Source organism: Bos taurus, chromosome 11 (genome assembly GCF_002263795.3).
Source record: "Bos taurus isolate L1 Dominette 01449 registration number 42190680 breed Hereford chromosome 11, ARS-UCD2.0, whole genome shotgun sequence".
In the NCBI taxonomy this organism is placed as follows: Eukaryota; Metazoa; Chordata; class Mammalia; order Artiodactyla; family Bovidae; genus Bos; species Bos taurus.
Window position 1 is genome coordinate 1,037,835 of NC_037338.1, and position 18,466 is coordinate 1,056,300.

The 18,466-nt window shown below is 48.8% G+C and overlaps 1 long non-coding RNA gene across 9 annotated transcripts in view; it reads left to right on the forward strand.

Annotated features, from left to right (window-relative positions):
* Positions 1–18,466, forward strand: part of LOC132346534 (uncharacterized) — a 268,491-nt gene that overhangs the window by 178,826 nt on the left and 71,199 nt on the right. For 3 of the 9 annotated variants that reach the window (XR_009496354.1, XR_009496353.1, XR_009496352.1), the window contains exon 7: positions 14,314–14,434. This is a non-coding gene — a long non-coding RNA (uncharacterized lncRNA). Of the gene's footprint in view, positions 1–14,313; positions 15,469–18,466 lie in introns of those variants that run through there. The other 6 variants (XR_009496347.1, XR_009496357.1, XR_009496350.1 and 3 more) reach the window with 5 other exon arrangements.

Genomic DNA, 18,466 nt, shown 5'->3' on the forward strand with positions numbered 1-18,466 from the left:
CCCCCTGACAGCGTAATCTAGCCACCCAGGGCTCCAGAGGACTCAGCATGGCTGAGAGTACTGTCAGCCCTCTCCACCCTAGAAAAAGCAGAGATGCTTCAGGAAACAGAAAAGTGTCTCAAGAGATGCTCAGTTTAACTCCTTTGAGATTTCAGGAAGAGGGTCTATTCCCAAACTAAACAACCCATCTACCAAACTGCACAGAAAAATACCTTAATCACATTTTGTGTGAGCTGTGAAATCTCTCACCCTGCATATTCCCTGTTCTCTTGTATCCATTTCTTCCTTCCTACCAAATTTAGAGCAAACTGTACTTTGGAAGTAGATTTGCAGGTAGCACAGGAGATGTGGGTTTGATCCCGGGCTCAGGAAGATCCCTGGAGGAGAAAATGTAAACCCACTCCAGGATTCTTGCCTGGAAAAATCTCATGGACAGAGGAGCCTGGCAGACTACAGTACATGGGATCATAAAGAGTCAGACACAGCTCAGCAGCTGAGCACACACACACTTCAAATGTTTAAATATATGAACCACCATTTGTTACTTTACCATGAGTGAAAAATAATTTTTTCTGCATTAAACATTTTGAAATTCTTACAGAAAATCACAAATTTTCACCCAAAAAAAAAAAAAATCAATTTCTACTAGAAATCACATTTTCTAGAAACTTCCAGATTTTTCCCAGACAGACAGCCTCAGCTTCGAGGTTTGCCATTGGTGTCAACAACTGAACCGTGTCCTTGAAGCAGCCGTGACTCAGCTGGTTCGAAATAAACTTGAGTATGAATTCTCCTCTCTGAAGAGTTGGGAGTCGCCCTTGGCAGCCGCCCTGTGATCACTGCGTCACCTCAGTCACATCTGCTCAGGAATGTCGCAAGTCTCCCTGACTCACGGGGGAAACACAGGCCGCAAACGGTTGAGGAGATCATGCACGTGGGGTGGGGGCCATGTCACCTGCAGGGTGAGTCAGCAACCTACAGAGGCCTCCATGGAGGATCAAGAAGAAAAACAAAAGGGAGTGGCTGGTCCCCGAGAAAAATACAATGGCAAATTTGTTTTATGATTTGTGGGACATGCTGCTGATCAGGAGTGAATTGTCATGTTCTTCAACCAAGCAGTTCAAAACGGGAACAGCTGTTTCTTTGGGCATGCAGAGGTCAAGGCTGTGTGCCCTTGAGCCCTGGGCTGGGCCCAGGCGCCGTCTGGGGGCTCTTCTGCCCTCCATGGGCTTGGGTCGGCTCCCACCCCTGCAGTTCCTCCTCTCGCATTCACAGGGCCCCTTGTGACTGCAAAAAAGGGAAGTCTCGGGCAGGAAACCAACTGAGTGTTTTGTGCCCCCTTTCAGGGGCACAATGACCCTGACCCTATGACCCTGCTCTACAGACAGTCCCGTCACTTGCTTTTGGAAATGGCTCACAGGGTCAGGGAGTAGGGCCCCACCCTCTCAGGCCCATTGCAACTCAGAGCTGAGAGAGGTGAGAGTTTGAGCTCTGGTGTTTGGAAGGTCAAGGGTGATCCCAGCTCCAGAGAGGTCTGTCGATTTTGTCATCATGGTAAAGTTAGGGGAGGACATTTGGCACAGCTTAGCGCTCGAATACGCACACAGAGGAGGGCAACAGGGCAATAGTCCATGTGATGGACAGCCAGTCCTCTGGAGGGTCACCTTCTGAGGATCAGAGGGTCCTTGGTCCTAGCTAGGGAGCCAGGTCCAGCCACTCAGAGCATCTGTTATGTGTCAGACCCATCCGGCCTCTCTGGGCCCAAAGCTGCTCTGGGGTGGGGATGGACAGGGGGAGCCCAGGAGGGGAGAGGCTGGGCTATCAGGAGACCCTGAAAGAGGCTCTGGGGCTAAGGATCGTCACCCAGGCTGGGCTTCAGCCCAGGCCCATCAGTAGGTAGCTTTTGCCCTGAGCTTTCAAAGTTGAATTCAAAGCTCCCCGATTTGAATTCTTTTTCTTCTGTCCTCCTTTCAGATTCTGGGTTTCTCCACCTTGTCCTTCCACAGGCCAGGGCCTCAGCGTGAGTCTCTGATACCTACAGTCTCCTGCTCCTGGTCCTGCGCAGGCCCTCCCTTTTATCCCATCTCTGCCTTTCATTCTGTAGTCACATCTCTCATGTCTTCTTGCTGGGAGAACCTTCTTTCTAAGAGCCCCGGTGTTGAATTCTTAGGGTCATGACTTCTGATCATTTCCTAACAATGCACACAAATAAAAACATGAAACAAAGCGACTTCCCTGGAGCTCCAGTGGTTATGACTTCTTCTAATATGGGCAGTTCGAGTTCGATCCCTGATTGGGGATCTAAGATCCCACATGCCAAAAAACCAAAGCATACAACAGAAGCAATGCTGCAACAAATTCAATAAAGTCTTTTTTAAAAAGCTTAAAAAAAAAAACATAAACCAAAGACACAATTTTAGGACATTGAAGGCACCCTGAATCTAGGTTAGGTACCCCTGGATGCATTAACCTCTGATCCATATATACAGGGCTTCCCAAGTGGAACCCACCTGCCAATTCAGGAGACTTAATAAGAGATGTGGGTTTGATCTCTGGTTCGAGAGTATCCCCTGGAGGAGGGAAGGGCTATCCACTTCGGTTTTCTTAGCTGGAGAATCCTATGGAAAGAGGAGCCTGGCGGGCTACAGTCCACAGGGTCATAAAGAGTTGGACACAGCTGAAGTGACTTAGTGCGAGAGTGCACACACACACACACACACACGCACACACACACACACACACGCACACATGCTGTATGCATAACTTCCCACATGCATACTGAGCTTTCTAGTAGCAAGTATGAAATGAACCCTCATCACAAAGGATCTTTCTTGAGCCTGACATATGTTTTTGAGAACCTACTGAAAGCCTTGGATATTTTTCCTCCGATAAAATGCATATATCCAAATACATCTAAATTTTAGCTTTCCTTTTCAGAAATCTCATACTTCTCCTGCAGCCCATTCATGAGAATTTAACTCTGTTTTCTGCTGCTGCTGCTGCTAAATCGCTTCAGTTCAATCAATTCTGAGTCTAAGCATCCCCTCCCAGATGCCCCAGTTGGGATGTTTGCTCCTCCGTGGGATCTCCCCTGAATTCCCAGCTGGAAATCCTCTCCCCTTCCTCGGGTTTCCACACTCATTCTGTGGCTCTTCACCCCGTGACCCTCCGGGGGTAAACGCTATGGGTTTCCAGTATCTCTTGCCGTGGCACCTAGATATACGGTCAACATTTCATTTTTTCATCCATTCTGTTTTTGAATGAGGTTCAGGGAATGAGGGATTATGGTTTTCTTCTTTAGTACATTAAACATTTGGATCTCTTCCACCCAAATGTTAAAATAGGCTGAGCAGAACACAACTTGGCTGGATTTAAGTTTGTTTATTGGGTCAGAAATGTATCCAAATTAGGAGAATGGCAGTGGATAAGACTTGGCATGCTGCTGCTGCTGCTGCTAACTCGCTAAAGTCGTGTCCGACTCTGTGCGACCCCATAGACGGCAGCCCACCAGGCTCCCGTCCCTGGGATTCTCCAGGCAAGAACACTGGAGTGGGTTGCCATTTCCTCTTCCAACGCATGAAAGTGAAAAGTGAAAGTGAAGTCACTCAGTTGGGTCCGACTCTTCGCGACCCCATGGGATTTTCCAGGCAAGAGTACTGGAGTGGGGTGCCATCGCCTTCTCCGAGACTTGGTATGAGGAGACACCAAAAACACTGAGAATTATTCATCTATGAAGATGACAACTGAAAGGGCATATATGTAATACCAAGGAAATGATGAAAGCTAACAATAATGCATACTGGGATTTGCTTACCGTAATGGAAAATACTGAAATTAAGGTGGTCTGTAAAAAATGGATACAAACAGCATCTTCTATTGGCTTTAACATTAACTTGTGCAGTGGGGAGGGAAACTTGGCTGTCATTATCCTGAGAGATTACGTAAGTTATAGACATAAACAGGCTCAAGAAAGATTGAGCAATTGCTACAAGAAGTTAAAGAAGACCTAAATAAATGGAAAGGCACCCTGCATTCATGAATGGAGGGGCTTAATATGGTTGAGATGTCAACACTACCCAAAGCAATGGGGAAACAATCCAATGTCCATCAACAAATAACTAGATAAGTTATATATGGTGTATCTTACTGTGGACTATTATTCAGTCTTAAAAAAGAATGAAGGGCTGATCCATACTGCAACATGAATGAACCTTAAAACCACTGTGCTAATTAAAGTGAGTCAGACTCAAAAGGACAAATATTACATGATTCCACTTACAAGAGGTACCAAGAACAGGACAATTCATAGAGAAAATAGAATGGTGATTAACAGGATCTGGGAGAAGAGGGACTGAGGGCTTATGGGTTAAATGCACAGAGTTTGTGTTTGAGTTGATGAAAAATTTTTGCAAATAGATACTGTGATGATTGCATAACACTGTGAGTGTCCTTAATGCCACGAGGCATACACTTTTCAAAAAAGACATGTTTAGAGAAATATATGTCACATCATAGGTCATCAAGAGCATGGAGGGACGAACCACTGGCCTTGGCAGTGGCCTTTGCCCCAGAGCTTCATTCCTCACCAGTGATAGGCTCTGTCTCAGCTGCGAAGGCACCCCTGGGATCCACAGGACTAGCTTGAGGGTGAGCTTTCACTTCTGCAGGGACCTGTTCTGGGAGGTCCACAGATAAAGTGATTGCTGGCATCCCTCGGGCAGCATGAAACGGCTTTGTGCATTTCTGGAAGGTCCAGAGCTGCTGGCCAGTGGCATGTTTTGAAGTATTAGATGTTTCACAGCTAGGGAAGGTCCTCCTGGCATGAAATCTTCACTCCTTTAGGGGAATAACAGCAACAAAGGGAGCGACATTTTATTAATTTGCTGGAAAGAAAGAAACACACACCCACACATATGCAGACTCTCCCCAAAGATAGAGTTATCAATTACAGATATTAGCAATGACGACTGTCTATTAGTGGGGCTTCCCAGGTGGCTCAGTGGTAAGGAACCCCCGCCTGCCAAGGCAGGAGACACAGAAGACGCAGGTTCCATACCTGGATCAGGAAGATTCCCTGGAGGAGGAAATGGAAACCCAGTCCAGCATTCTTGCCTGGAAAATTCCATGGACAGAGGAGCCTGGCGGGTTATAGTCCATGGAGTTGCAAAGAATCAGACGCGACTTAGGGACTGAGCATGCATGCTTGAAAACCTGGTTTTAGGTGTAATTTTACAAACCCAGGCTGCTCCAGAGGGCTGGGAAAGCAACAAGCACTGCCCTTTCCTCATAGAAGAGGCTGTCTGTCCCAAGTCCCAGCTGGACCCTCTCCCAGTTGGTCCCTGCGTCACTGATACCGATGTCACACTCCGGGTGAGGACCTGATTGGGTCACACACCCCTCTGTGAGTGCCCAAGAGCAGAGAAAGAAAGGTTCTGCTTCCCTGACTTCCGTGGTGGATGGTGACACCTACAATATTCTCCACCTGCCCCAAACATGATGGAGGAGGAACTGCCCCCAAAAAGGAGGCTGGGGGCCAACCAGAAGCAGGACTGGACTGGGACAGCCAGAAACCCATTGAAATGTGAAAGTGTCAGTCACTCGGTCCTGTCCAACTCTGCAACGCCGTGGACTGTAGCCTGCCAGGCTCCTCTGTCCGTGGGATTTCCCAGGCAAGAATAGAGGAGTGGGTTGCCATTCCCTTCTCAAGGGGATCTTCCTGACCCAGGGATCGAACTTGGGTCTCCTGCTTTGCAGGAGGATTCTTCACCATCTGAGCCACCAGGAAAGCCCTCAGAAAGCCAATACATACAGTAAATCATCACCCTCCTGGAAAAACATTCAGTTCCCACTGGACTGAGAATCAAGGGTCAGGACCCATATGAGGCTTTATAAATATTTCCTCTCTCGGAGTCTCAGGGTGTATTTGTGCATCTGCAGGGGCTGGTACCTGATGGAAAATTCGTGGGTTTCTGACTTTGGCAGATGCTCCCTCTGCTTTCCCACAAAAGATGATGCCCTGGCTGCTTTATTCTTCAAGTCTTGGTAGCAGGAGCCCCAAGTCCTCTCTGCCAAGGCCAAGGCCCAGGAGACAGCTCCTGGCATGTCAGTGGTGGGGTGGTGCTTCCCCAGGGCAGAGACTGTGGCAATCTGGTGATATCACCCCCTTTTCTGGAGGCAACTGACCCCTGGGACATAGAAATGACTTAATTGGAGAGAGTGACAAGTGTTACTTGTTCCTGGTTGCGGCAATCTGCACTTCTGTGCAGCTGCCAGGTCAGAGGCGGGGCAGGAAGCCAGGAGAAAAGTCAGGGCCCAGTTGGCAGAGAGGGGCACTCCACACCCATGGGTGGCAGGTGGGGTGTGAGAGCTTGTTCACTCACAGTAAGGCTGTAGCAGCAGGGGCTGATCAGTTACAGGGGGAGGAATCCCAGAGAGTGGTCGGGCCAGGTGGGCGATCAGGAGGCCTGTGCCAGGCCTGTTACCAGAGGAAACGTGCCAACTCTCAGACAGTCCCTGATGGGCAGATGAGAAAGTGGGCAAGGCACCCTGCTTTCCCAGGGCAGAGCACTTGGCCAGACAGCGTCAGAGACAGGGTTCAAATCCCAGTCCCTCTTGGTCAGACAGAAAGGCAAGTAGAATATGAACAGGGATGGATAGGGATGTAGGGACAGTGTGTGTGTGTGTGTGTGTTGGGGGCCAGTAATGCAGTGCGTACCAGGTCTCAGAGACAGATCCTGGTTCTGGCCGAGTCTATTGTATTGGGTTGACCACAGAGTTCATCAGAGTTTTTCCATAAGATGGTATGGAAAACCCCAAATGAACTTTTCAGCCAGCCCAATAGTTCATGACCCGAGGACCCTAGGAGTTCTGCCACGCGGGGCCCAGAGGACCCAGAATCAATGCCCCCGTGAACGCTGTGAGCTGCCCTGGGATGGGCTGGGGGATCATTCCAACGCCACTGCCCTCTGGGGGTGCCCCCAGAGCCGCCCCCCAGCAGGGACTGACAGCGGCTGGGTGGAAGCAGGGGAGGCTCCAGACCCCGCCCACACAGGTTCAGAGGGCCCCCGGAAGGTGTCTTCAGAGTTCCTGTGGGTCCCACCTCACTCCTATTAAACCCCAAACCTGGTTGCTGTCCTTCTCAGCTGCTATAGGCAGAAGTGAAAACCTACAGTCCCAAGGACCCTGGAAAGACCTTCAGGTATCTTCCTCTGCCCTCATAAATGTGAGTGAAGCCTCCCCCACCCCTACCCAGAGGGCCTCTCTGTCCCAGAGTGTCCCTGTGCCTGCTCCGTGGCCTTCATCTCACAGTCTCGGGGACCTCAGGCAGAAAGCTTACTTTTCTCCCTGCTTGGGTGCCTTTCAGATCATTCTTACATATTTATTTACTTAAATTTTTTATTGGAGGGTAATCGCTTTACAACGTTCTGTTAGTTAATGTTGTGCAACAAGGTGAGTCAGCTATCTTATTGTTCAGTTGCTAAGTCATGTATGACTTTTTGTGACCCCAAGGACTGCAGCGTGCCAGGCTCCTCTGTTCTCCATTATTTCCTGAAGTTTGCTCAAATTTATGTTCATTGAGTCGGTGATGCCATCCAATCATCTCTGCCACCTGCTTCTCCTTTTGCTTCAACCTTTCCCAGCATCAGGATCTTTTCCAACAAGTTGGCTCAGGTGGCCAAAATATTGGAACTTTAGCATCAGTCCTTTCAATGAATATTCAGGGTTGATTTCATTTAGGATTGACTGGTTTGATCTCCTTTCTGTCCAAGGGACTCTCAAGAGTCTTCTCTAGCACCACAATTAAAAATAATCAATTTTTCAACACTCAGCCTTCTTTATGGTCCAACTCTCACATCTATACATGACTATTGGAAAAACCATTTGTTGGCAAACTGATGTCTCTGCTTTTGAATACCCTGTCGAGGTTTGTCATAGCTTTCCTTCCAAGGAGCAAGTGTGTTTTAATCTCATGGCTGCAGTCACTGTCCGCAGTGATTTTGGAGCTCAAGAAAATAAAATCTGTCACTGTTTCCACTTTTCCTGCTTTTCTTTGCCATGAAGTGATGGGGCCAGAAGTCATGACCTTAGTTTTTTGAATGCTGAGTTTTAAGCTGACTTTCTCACTCTCCTCTTTCACTCTTATCAAGAGGCTCTTTAGCTCCTCTTTGCTTTCTACCATTAGAGTGGTATCATCTGTTTATCCAAGGTTGTTGATATTTCTTCCAGCAGTCTTGATTCCAGCTTGTGAGTCATCCAGCCTGGCATTGTGCATAAAGTACTCTGCATATAAGTTAAATAACCAGGATGGCAATATACAGCTTTGTCATACTCCTTTCCCAGTTTTGAACCAGTCCTCTGTTCATGTCCAGTTCTAACTGTTGCTTTCTGACCTGCATACAGGTTTCTCAGGAGACAGGTAAGGTGGTCTGGTATTTCTATCTCTTTAAGAATTTTCCAGTTTGTTGGGATCCACACAGTTAAAGGCTTTAGTACAGTCAGTGAAGCAGAAGTAGATGTTTTTCTGGAATTCCCTCACTTTCTCCATGATCCAGAGTATGCTGGCAATTTGATCTCTGGTTCCTCTGCCTTTTCTAAATCCAGCTTGAACATCTGGGAGTTCATGGTTCACGTACTATTGAAGTCTGGCTTGGAGAATTTTGAGCATAATCTTGCTAGTGTGTGAGATGTGCCTAATTACTGCACAGTAGTTTGAACATTCTTTGGCATTGCCCTTCTTTGGGATTGGAATGAAAACTGACCTTTTCCAGTCCTGTGGCCACTGCTGAGTTGTCCAAATTTGCTGGCATACTGAACGCAGCACTTTAACAGCCTCATCTTTTAAGATGTGAAATAGCTCAACTGGAATGCCATCACCTCCACTAACTTTGTTCATAGTGATACTTCCTAAGGCCCACTTGACTTCACACTCCAGGATGTCCAGCTCTAGGTGAGTGACCACACCATCGTGGTTATCCAAGTAATTAAGACCTTTTTAGTGTAGTTCTGTGTATTCTTGCCACCTCTTCTTAATCTCTTCTACTTCTATTAGGTCCCTGCTCTTTATGTCCTTTATTGTTAAATTCCTTGCATGAAATATTTCCTTGATATCACCAATATTCTTGAAGAGATCTCTAGTCTTTCCTATTTCATTATTTTCCTCAATTTCTTTGCATTGTTCATTTAAGAAGGCCTTTTTATTTCTCCTTGCTACTCTCTGAAGCTCTGCATTCAGTTGGATATATCTTTCCGTTTCTCTCTTGCTTTTCACTTCTTTGTTCAGCGATTTGTAAGGCCTCCTCAGACAACCACTTTGCCTTCTTGCTTTTCTTTTCTTTGGGATGGTTTTGATCACTGACTCCTGTACAATGATGCAAACCTCCGTCTATAGTTCTTCAGGCACTCTGTCTATTTGTCACCTCCACTGTATCTATTCGTCACCTCCACTGTATACTCATAAGGGATTTGACTTTGATTTTGAATCAGCTGTACATATACATCTCTCCCCTCCTTTTTGAGCCTCCCTTCCCCCTCACCTCGCATCCCACCCCTCTGTGTCATCACACAGCACCAAGCTGAGCTCCTGTGCTAGCAGCTTCCCCCTAGTTATCTATTTCACAGATGATGGTGTATATATGTCAGTGCTACCCTCTCGAACTTGGCTCATACTTAATACCTTCCTTTTGCTCTTCATCAGCTTCAAATGTATCAAGATGTCCTGAGGGCAAAAGAACTGATTTAGCTCTCTGATTAGAAGGAACACTCTCTGCCTAAGCCTCGCTCATTTTGAAATGCTGACATTCATGGGGAAAATCACTCAAGTTCTCGCTTTACTTCCTGTGCTTAATTAAGTGGCTCTGCAGGTGACTCAAGCCTTTTATTTTGCAGAATGACATCAGACTTATTTTCCATTTTAATAGCCTGGTTACTTCATTGATTTTTTTAAAAATCCAATTTCATTTTCTAGTGCAGTTTTTTCTTATCTGTTTCTTTTACCACCCCCCTCAACCCCAGGACATGTTAACTCCCTCAGTGGCTAAACTCCAACTGTCACAAGTACCTCCATTTTTTTTTTGAGTCCAGGGTCCAAAATCAGACTTTGAAGAAGAAATTAGGGCTGTAATTTTTTTTTTTTTTTTTGCTGATTACCTACATAATTTCACCAAGTGATGGAGTTATTAATATAATTAACGATCTGATGCTATCTCTGAGCGGGCTCCCCAAGTCCTGGGGGTGGCGTGTGGGTCCCTGCAAGAAGCTACACCTTCTCTGAGACCCCTTCTTGCGCACAGGGGCCTCTCCCCTCTCGTCAGTTGCCCCTATCCATTTTCACAGGATGATCCCGAACTCATACACTTGTTTCCAGCTTCTTCAAATTTTACCAGGCAGCCAAGTGACATTCATTCATCTGGAAATGAATTGTCATGGCTGTTTGGTAGATTCTGTAGTTTTTTAGGGAGACACAAGAATTAGTCACCTTACTGTGACACTGTTTGGACTCAGAAAAAGCAGACGTTTCACTTGGCATGTGGCGTTTATTGTCTGGGTGCCTTCAGTTGGGGCTTTTATTTGTTACGATCCTGGGGGGAACCGGGTGGTTTCATTTTCTGCCCTTGCTGAGGGGTTTTCTCCGTTGCCTCTTCGTGCCCTGCTTCAGTTTCCCGAAACAAGCCGTCCCGATGAGAGCAGGGCCCTCATTCTGGGCCCCTTGGAGCCACCGGGTGCCTCTGTCCATGGGATTCTCCAGGCAGGAATACTGGAGTATGTTGTCATGCCCTCCTCCAGGGATCTCCCTGATCCAGGGATCGGAAACCTCCTCTCTCACATCTCCCGCATTGGCAGGCAGGTTCTTTACCACTAACACCACCCGGGAAGCCCCATAAATAGTAATGTGTGTCTGTTAATCCCAAATTCCCAATTTATCCCTCTCCACCTTTCCCCTTTGGTAACCAAGAGTTTGTTTTCTAAGTCTGCGAGTCTGTTTGGTAAATAAATGCATTTGTATCATTTTTTAGATTCCACATGTAAGTGATATAACGTGGTTTTATCTTTCTCCTTCCGACTTACTTCTCTGAGTGTGATAATCTGTGTTCCATCCATGTTGCTGCAAATGGCATTATGCCATTCTTTTTATGGCTGAGTAATATCCCATTGTATATGTGTACCACCTCTTTAACCATTAGTCCGTTGATGGACATTTAGATTGCTTTTGTATTTCGACTGTTGTAAATAGTGGTGCAATGAACATCGGGGTGAAAATGCTTTTTTTTTTTTCAACCTTGGGTATGGATCCTCAAGTGTTCATTTAATTAATACGATGATTCTTTAAACTGCTCAGATCCATTTTTTAACACATCATACATTTTATAGCGTATCTGCACGATGTATTTCACAATGAAAGCCATTTATAGGGAGCGCTCCTGCCGTGACTACCTCCTCGCCGTCTCTCCAAGGCCGGCAGGCCTGCGGGTCTGAGGGGCACCCCTGGGCCTCTGCTGCCACTGTCCCTGCCCCCACACTGACCCAAGCCACATCAGGTCCTGGCCTCGGGCACACGCAACTTTCTGGACACCCCACCGTCTTCTCCCTTTCCCAGTTGTGGAGCACAATACTGCTGCTGCTGTTCAGTCACTAAGTCACGTCTGACTATTTGCGACCCCATGGACTGTGGCACGCCAGGCTCCCCTGTTCTTCACTTTCTCCCAGAATTTGCTCAAACTCAGGTCCACTGAGTCGGTGATGCCATCCAACCATCTCATCCTCTGCTGCCCCCTTCTCCTTTTGCCTTCAACCTTTCCCAGCATCAGGGTCTTGATTTGGAAACTATAAACAAGAATGTATTGCAGAGAACTCTGCTTCCAAACTTGGAATCTCCCTTCATCCCAAGTTTCTGCCCAATCTGGTGAGGCTGTTTAGGAAGGCATGGTGACTTTCTAGAACGTGCATGGGGCCAAGTGACCACCCAGAAAGTGCCCGAGGTTGGGAGTCAGGCAGCCTGAGCTGGCCCCTCAGCTCTGCCCCTAGTGGGTGGCACACCTGATTCTTCCTCCGCTCTCCCTGGGCGTCTCTTCCAGGACTGAGCGACACCTTTGCTCTCTTGCTCTTGACCTTCCAGGTCATCCCTCCACCTCCATTCGATGTGCCATCCCTAGATTACCTACTCTACCCTGCTCCCTGCTCAGGGCTCCCATGGCCTCACCTTTGCCCTGACTGTGAACTTGGTGAACATCCCTTGACAGTTGTGGAGTCTTTCTGCAAAATGATCAACGCCGAGGAAAGTCTGGGTGAATGAATATTTAAACTACCACCTCCATGTTTACACAGTTGATCACTGGGCTGGCCTCAAGAGCCCTTCATGGCCTTTTGGACCCTGAAGCTGGGTCATTGATCCCACTGACCAGACATACACTTTGCCTTTGAAGTGTCTACAAGGTAGATGTATTGAACCAAAGTTAATTCATGGATGAGTGGGGGGCGGGGGGGAGGAGGAGGCATTTGAATATTAGTTGGTTGCAGCCAATGCTTAGTTTGGCAAACATTTTTTTTTTTTTACTTTAGCATTCAGTAAGAGTTTATTAAGTGAACTATGTTCTCTCTAGTTTCTGTTCCACGTTTCCAAATAAATGGTGACATGTTGACAAGTGATAAAAGTAATGCAGATATGAGAAAGTGGTCCATAGAAAATTGTGATCTAATTGAGACCACATTAAAAAGTTAACATTTCAAGTTATCAGGACCTTCTAACTGGAATAGCTGTCCTGTGTGTCTGCAGATCCTTAATGAGGATCCCAGCTCAGCTAGCAAGGGCAGGGGCCAAGGGCTTGGACTCGCTCTCCCATCCATGGGATACAGCCTGGTGTGGATGCCTTCGATGAGCCTGTGTGTACACCCTACCCCTGCCAATGCCTGTGTGCTCTTATGCAAGTTGAGTAGCCTGACTGAGCCTTCATTTCATCAAGCATGGTGTGGGGGTAACAATCTCCACTTCACAAGGTTGACAGGGCTTACACGAGATCATCGAGGTCACCCACCAGCCCAGCACCTCACTGGTCCTCAGGCTGAGTCAGCTTCCTCCTGCTTCCCTCTATCTGTCTTTCCCTTACGCTCCAGGAGGCACTCACCCGTGTAAAGGAAACTGTGCACGCGTGTGTGCTCAGTCGTATCCGACTCCTTTCGGCCCCATGGACAGTTGCCCCCCAGGCTCCTCTGTCCATGGGATTTTTCCAGGCAAGAATACTAGAGGAAGTTGCCATTTCCTCCTGCAGGGGATCTTTCCAATCCAGGGATCGAACCCACGTCTCCCGCATTCTTTACCACTGTGCCACCTGGGAAGCCGAAGGAACATGAAGCTACCAGGACATCCAGGATTGGCCAGTGTCTCTGATGATCCCAGGAACTAGATAGTCCCAGGCCCAGAACCCATTCTGTTCTCTCACTTCGTGGCCTCAGTCAGGGGACTACCCCGTCCTCAGAAGCCTGAGCCCAGGCAAGCACTTTACCCAGCACCCTGGCCTCATGCAAAGAGCCTTGATTGAGGTCTGAAACCACAGCAGTTGAGACCCAGGAGCCACTGAGCCTGAACCTAAATTCTGTGGAGGCAGAAATAGACCTCCACTAGCTTTGTTCGTAGGAGAAGGCAATGGCACCCCGCTCCAGTACTCTTGCCTGGAAAATCCCATGGACAAAGGAGCCTGGTAGGCTGCAGTCCATGGGGTCGCACAGAGTCAGGCATGACTGAGCGACTTCACTTTCACTTTTCACTTTCATGCTTTGGAGAAGGAAATGGCAACCCACTCCAGTGTTCTTGCCTGGAGAACCCCAGGGATGGGGAAACCTGGTGGGCTGCTGTCTATGGGGTCGCACAGAGTCGGACACGACTGAAGCAACTTAGCAGCATGGTTGGAAAGTTTCATTTCTACATTCAGTTTTAGTCCATCTGGAATTTGGGTCTGACTGTGAAAGCCAGCTTCCCACTGCTTGGCTGTGTGGCACTTAACATCTCAGGATCCCCTGTCCCCACTTGACAGGTAAGACGTTAGGTCAGCACATCTCCGAGGCTTCTTCCTAACGCACAGTTGTGAGAACTCGTTCCTCCTCTCTTCAGCCTGAAACCACAGTGATGTTCCAGCCAGTGTGAAGCTAAAACCAATCCACAGATTTCCAATAACCCTACAAAGATGTGGTCACGTTCACACAGGGTCAGCTGCCATCCCGTCTCTCTGCCTTTTTCTCCTCCACAAATAAAAGAAAGCACAACGAGGCAGGTTTCTTAATGCCCACCTCCTGGCTTTTAATCATTCCTCTTTGACGTTTCAGCTTTAACCATACTGCACGTACCAAGCCAAGAACGGAGGAGAAGCATCTGTAACTAGAACTGTTATGAAAACCAGATATCGGACTTTACTGGCATTTCTGGAAGCTCCAGTTTGCAGGACTTGTAAGTATAATCGTTAAAATCCTTCAACTTGCCCTGAAAGGGACTCTGAGAGGAACCATTTCTGTGCAGGTTAGTGATCGCCTCAGTGGAACTGTGTCTCTGGAAGCAAGTGTCTGATGATAAAAAAACAAACATATACACAAGTAAAAACCCAGTTTCCAGTTTTCACCCTGATTGTTGCCACAAAATGGAAGGTGGAAGACTCTGTGGCAGGCCAGTTTGCTGGGGGTGACCCAGCCCAATGGTAACAGCTCGGGGTGGGGGAAGGTCCATGAAGACCCCATGGTGGAGGAAGGGCCTGATGGGAAGAAGCCAGTGTTCACAGGGGCTGTGGGGGTAGTGCAAGTAAAGAAACGCACTCCAAGCTCATTTAAGGGAAAAGGTGTGCCCATGATCATAGTACAGGGGCTGAGAAGGACGGTGTCTTGAGGGACTCAAGGGATGGGAAGGAGAGTGGGAGGGTATCTGGAAAGCAAATCTCCAATCCACTGGGACCCAGATCTTGCCCAGGCAGAGACCAGGTGGTCTCCCCGCTCTTAGCGGGAAATTCACTTGGAGAGGGAATTTGATTGACAGTGGACTGGGCCATGGAGTGCCCAGGTGTTTGATCAAACAGTGTTCTAAGTCAGGTGTTTCTGAGAGGGCTTCTCTGCATGAGTTCAGTGTTTAAGATTAACAGACTGAGTAAAGCAGATTGCTCTTCCTAGAGTAGCTGGGCCTCGTCTCATCAGCTGAAGGTCTGACCCTCTCACACGGAGGACACTCCTCCTGCTCTGCTGCCTCTGAGCTGGGACTTTGATCTTTTCCTGCCTTAGACTCAAGATGAAGCACAGCTCTTCCTGGGTCTTGCCCATGCTGGCTTTCACAGTGGAGCTCACACCGCTGAAGCTCTGGTTCTTAGGTTTTGGCACTTGGACCAGGAGTACATTTGCAGCCCCTTTGTCTCTAATTTACTGAACGCAGTTATTGGAACTTGTCAACTTCTGTAGTCACGTGAGCTGAGTCCTTATAATAAACCACTCTGTGTGCGTGTCCCACGGATTCTGTTTTTCTGGAGAACCAGACAAAAGAAAGAGCCCATGGAGCATGTGCTGCTTAAGACCCACCTCTGTGATGGGGAGGCAGTTCTCCGACCAGACAACATCTGGGCTGAGCCAACACCCAAAGAGGCCTATGTGGCCATTTCACGCCAGAGTGCTCCTCTGTGCTCCAAGAGCATGTTGCCTGGGTATCCATGTAACCTTATGTGTGCGCGTATCCAACCTCTGTGCTCCTCAAGGTCAGTGGTTCGGCTCTGGGGCAGTCCTGAAGCCTTTGTATGGCAAGGTTAAGTCCATGGCTGAACAATGCTCAAGTGTGGCTTTTCAGTTAATGGGGTCTGAGGTGGCTGTCAACACACAGGGCCAGAGGACCCCAAGTCCCCTGACCTGTGGTGACAGAAAGGGCCTGCACCCCAGGGTAGGCAGGAAGGCCATGCCCTCTGCCCTCGCTTTAAGTTAAAGCTTCGAGGTGTCCCCTGTCCCCCAGGCACGTAGTGCAGGGTCAGGAGGAGCTGCCCAACCCGACTGTGTGACAGCAGGGCAGCCATCCTCCAAGCCTAGCATCGGGACTCACTGCTGCTATTTTCAAATGATTTCAAGACTGGTAGAAACCCAAGGGGCCTCTCTAGGGCTGTGATTCTCTTTCACCTAAGACTGACTTGCAGAGGAATGACTCCAGCCGAACCCCAGGCAGCCGCTGTCAGCCATGGCGTGCCCCGGAGGGCCAGCGCTTGCCTTGCACTACCCCGGAGCACTCCTTTACTTCCAGAAATCGTTGTTCAGAGCCACAAGAGGACGTCGCCTCTTGCCCTGCCTGCTGCTCCACGGGCAGTGACAGTGGGCCGTGCCCTGGCCCCAGTGAGTCCCCGGGCCTGGCACGCGTCCCCTCTGGCCCCTTCCCTTGTGCTGCTTCCTCTTTCTCCATCAGTGTGTGTCCTCCTCCGTGAATAACTTGGTGACATCAGCTGTGGCGTGGATCCCGGCTGCACTGGGTCACGCCTTCCCGTCTCTGTTCTGATGGTCCTGCATGTCCTTGGACACCAGGGCTGCATAGACACAGGACTCTGAAGCCTGAGGACCTTTTGGTGATCTCTGATCTCCTCTCTTGATGCAGGTGAAAAATTCCAGAAGAACCTAGCAGTGAGGGGACCAGAGACACTCTGTGTCCTGTATATCCTCTCCTGGGTACCCTCACGGAGCTGCCTGTCAGTAACAGGCACCTCTCATGCCCCCCTCACCTCCCAGCATGGCTGTGAGTCACATGTTCATGCACGTGCTCACACTGTCCATGTGGGGGTGAACAGTGTCCCCCTAAATCCACGTCCACCCAGAACCGCAGAATGCGACCTAACATATTTAGTAATAGGGTCTTTGCAGATATGATTACTTAAGATGCGTGCATGCTAAGTCGCTTCAGTTGTGTCTGACTCTTTGTGACCCAATGGACTGTCACATACCAAGCTCCTCTGTCTGTGGGGTTCTCCAGGCAAGAATACTGGGGTGGGTTGCTGTGCCCTCCTCCAGAGGATCTTCTCGACTCTGGGAACAAACCTGCATGTCTCATGTCTAATCTGCATTGGCAGGTGGGTTCTTTACCACTGGCACCACCTGGGCAGATAAGGACTTCCTAAAGTGGCAGGTGGTGTATGCGTGATTTTATTTTGAAGATCATATATATCCGAAATACACTAACAGCTTGTACTGCTCAATACCAAAACAAAAAAAACCATTCAATCAAAAAATGGGCAGAAGACCTAAATAGACATTTCTCCAAAGAGACATACAGATGGCTGACACGCACACGAAAGGATGCTCAATACTGCTAATTATTAGAGAGATGCAAATGAAGACTACAGTGAGGTACCCCCTCATGCCAGTCAGAATGGCCATCATCAAAAAGTCTATAGACAACAAAGGCTAGAGAGGGTGAGGAGAAAAGGGAACCCTTCTAACTCAAAGGGCACCCTGGCATGCTGCCTGGCACATTGGATGCTCAGCAAATGAGGGGACCTCCACAGGCTCTGCTGGGAGCCCTCTTGTGAGGCCTCCTGAAGGGCCCCCTCCTATGGTCCACACCACTTCCATCCTTCCTCGCCAGAACTGTCTGCATCATGGGAAGCAGCAGGCTTGTCCTGGAGGGAAGGCAGAGGCCCTTCCAGGTTGCCTAGGCAACCAGAGGCCGGCTTGTGAGCACCTGGTGATGATCGCTCGCTCTCCTTAGTCCCTAACTCCGGGGTCACGGTTCACACCTGGAGCCATCATGCTGTGACCATGCTTTCACTGTTGGAGCTTTGGAATTAAGGCAAGCTGGGTCACTCTGGGGCTGAGCAGGGCAGAGATACCTGTTGTGCTATGAGATTGTACTGCAGCATGCTCTCTGGAAAAGTCTGGAAAGAAGGCAAGGAGGCCTCTTGCTTTCCTGGTGACTCAGATGGTAAAGAAACACCTGCAGTGCAGGAGACCCCAGTTCAATTCCTGGGTCAGGAAAATCCCCTAGGTCAGGAAGATCCCCTGGAGAAAGGATAGGTTACCCACTCCAGGATTCTTGGACTTTCCTGGTGGCTCAGTGGTAAAAAATCCACCTGCAGTGCAGGAGACCCAGGTTCTATCCCTGGGTCAGGAAAATCCCCTGAAAGAGGAAATGGCAACACACTCCAGTATTCTTGCCCGGAGAATCCTATGGACAGAGGACCCCTGGCAGGGTCCATGGGGTCGCAAAGAGTCATACACAACTGAGCGACTAACACACACAGGCCTCTTGCCTAGACAACCACAGGAAAGATCCTCCTCCAGACTCTGTCTGCAAGGACGGGCTTGTCGAGAGGCCCGAGTGCCTTGTCCCCGGGGTCACCAGCATGTCCCTGGTGCAGCCACATAGACTCTATCCCGGGGCCGCAAGCAGGCCTGGCCTCACTGTCATCTAGTCTGGATACCTCCCAGGTCCCCAGGCCCAGCATGGCCCCACTTTCAAGGTCTCTTCCAAATGTAATCA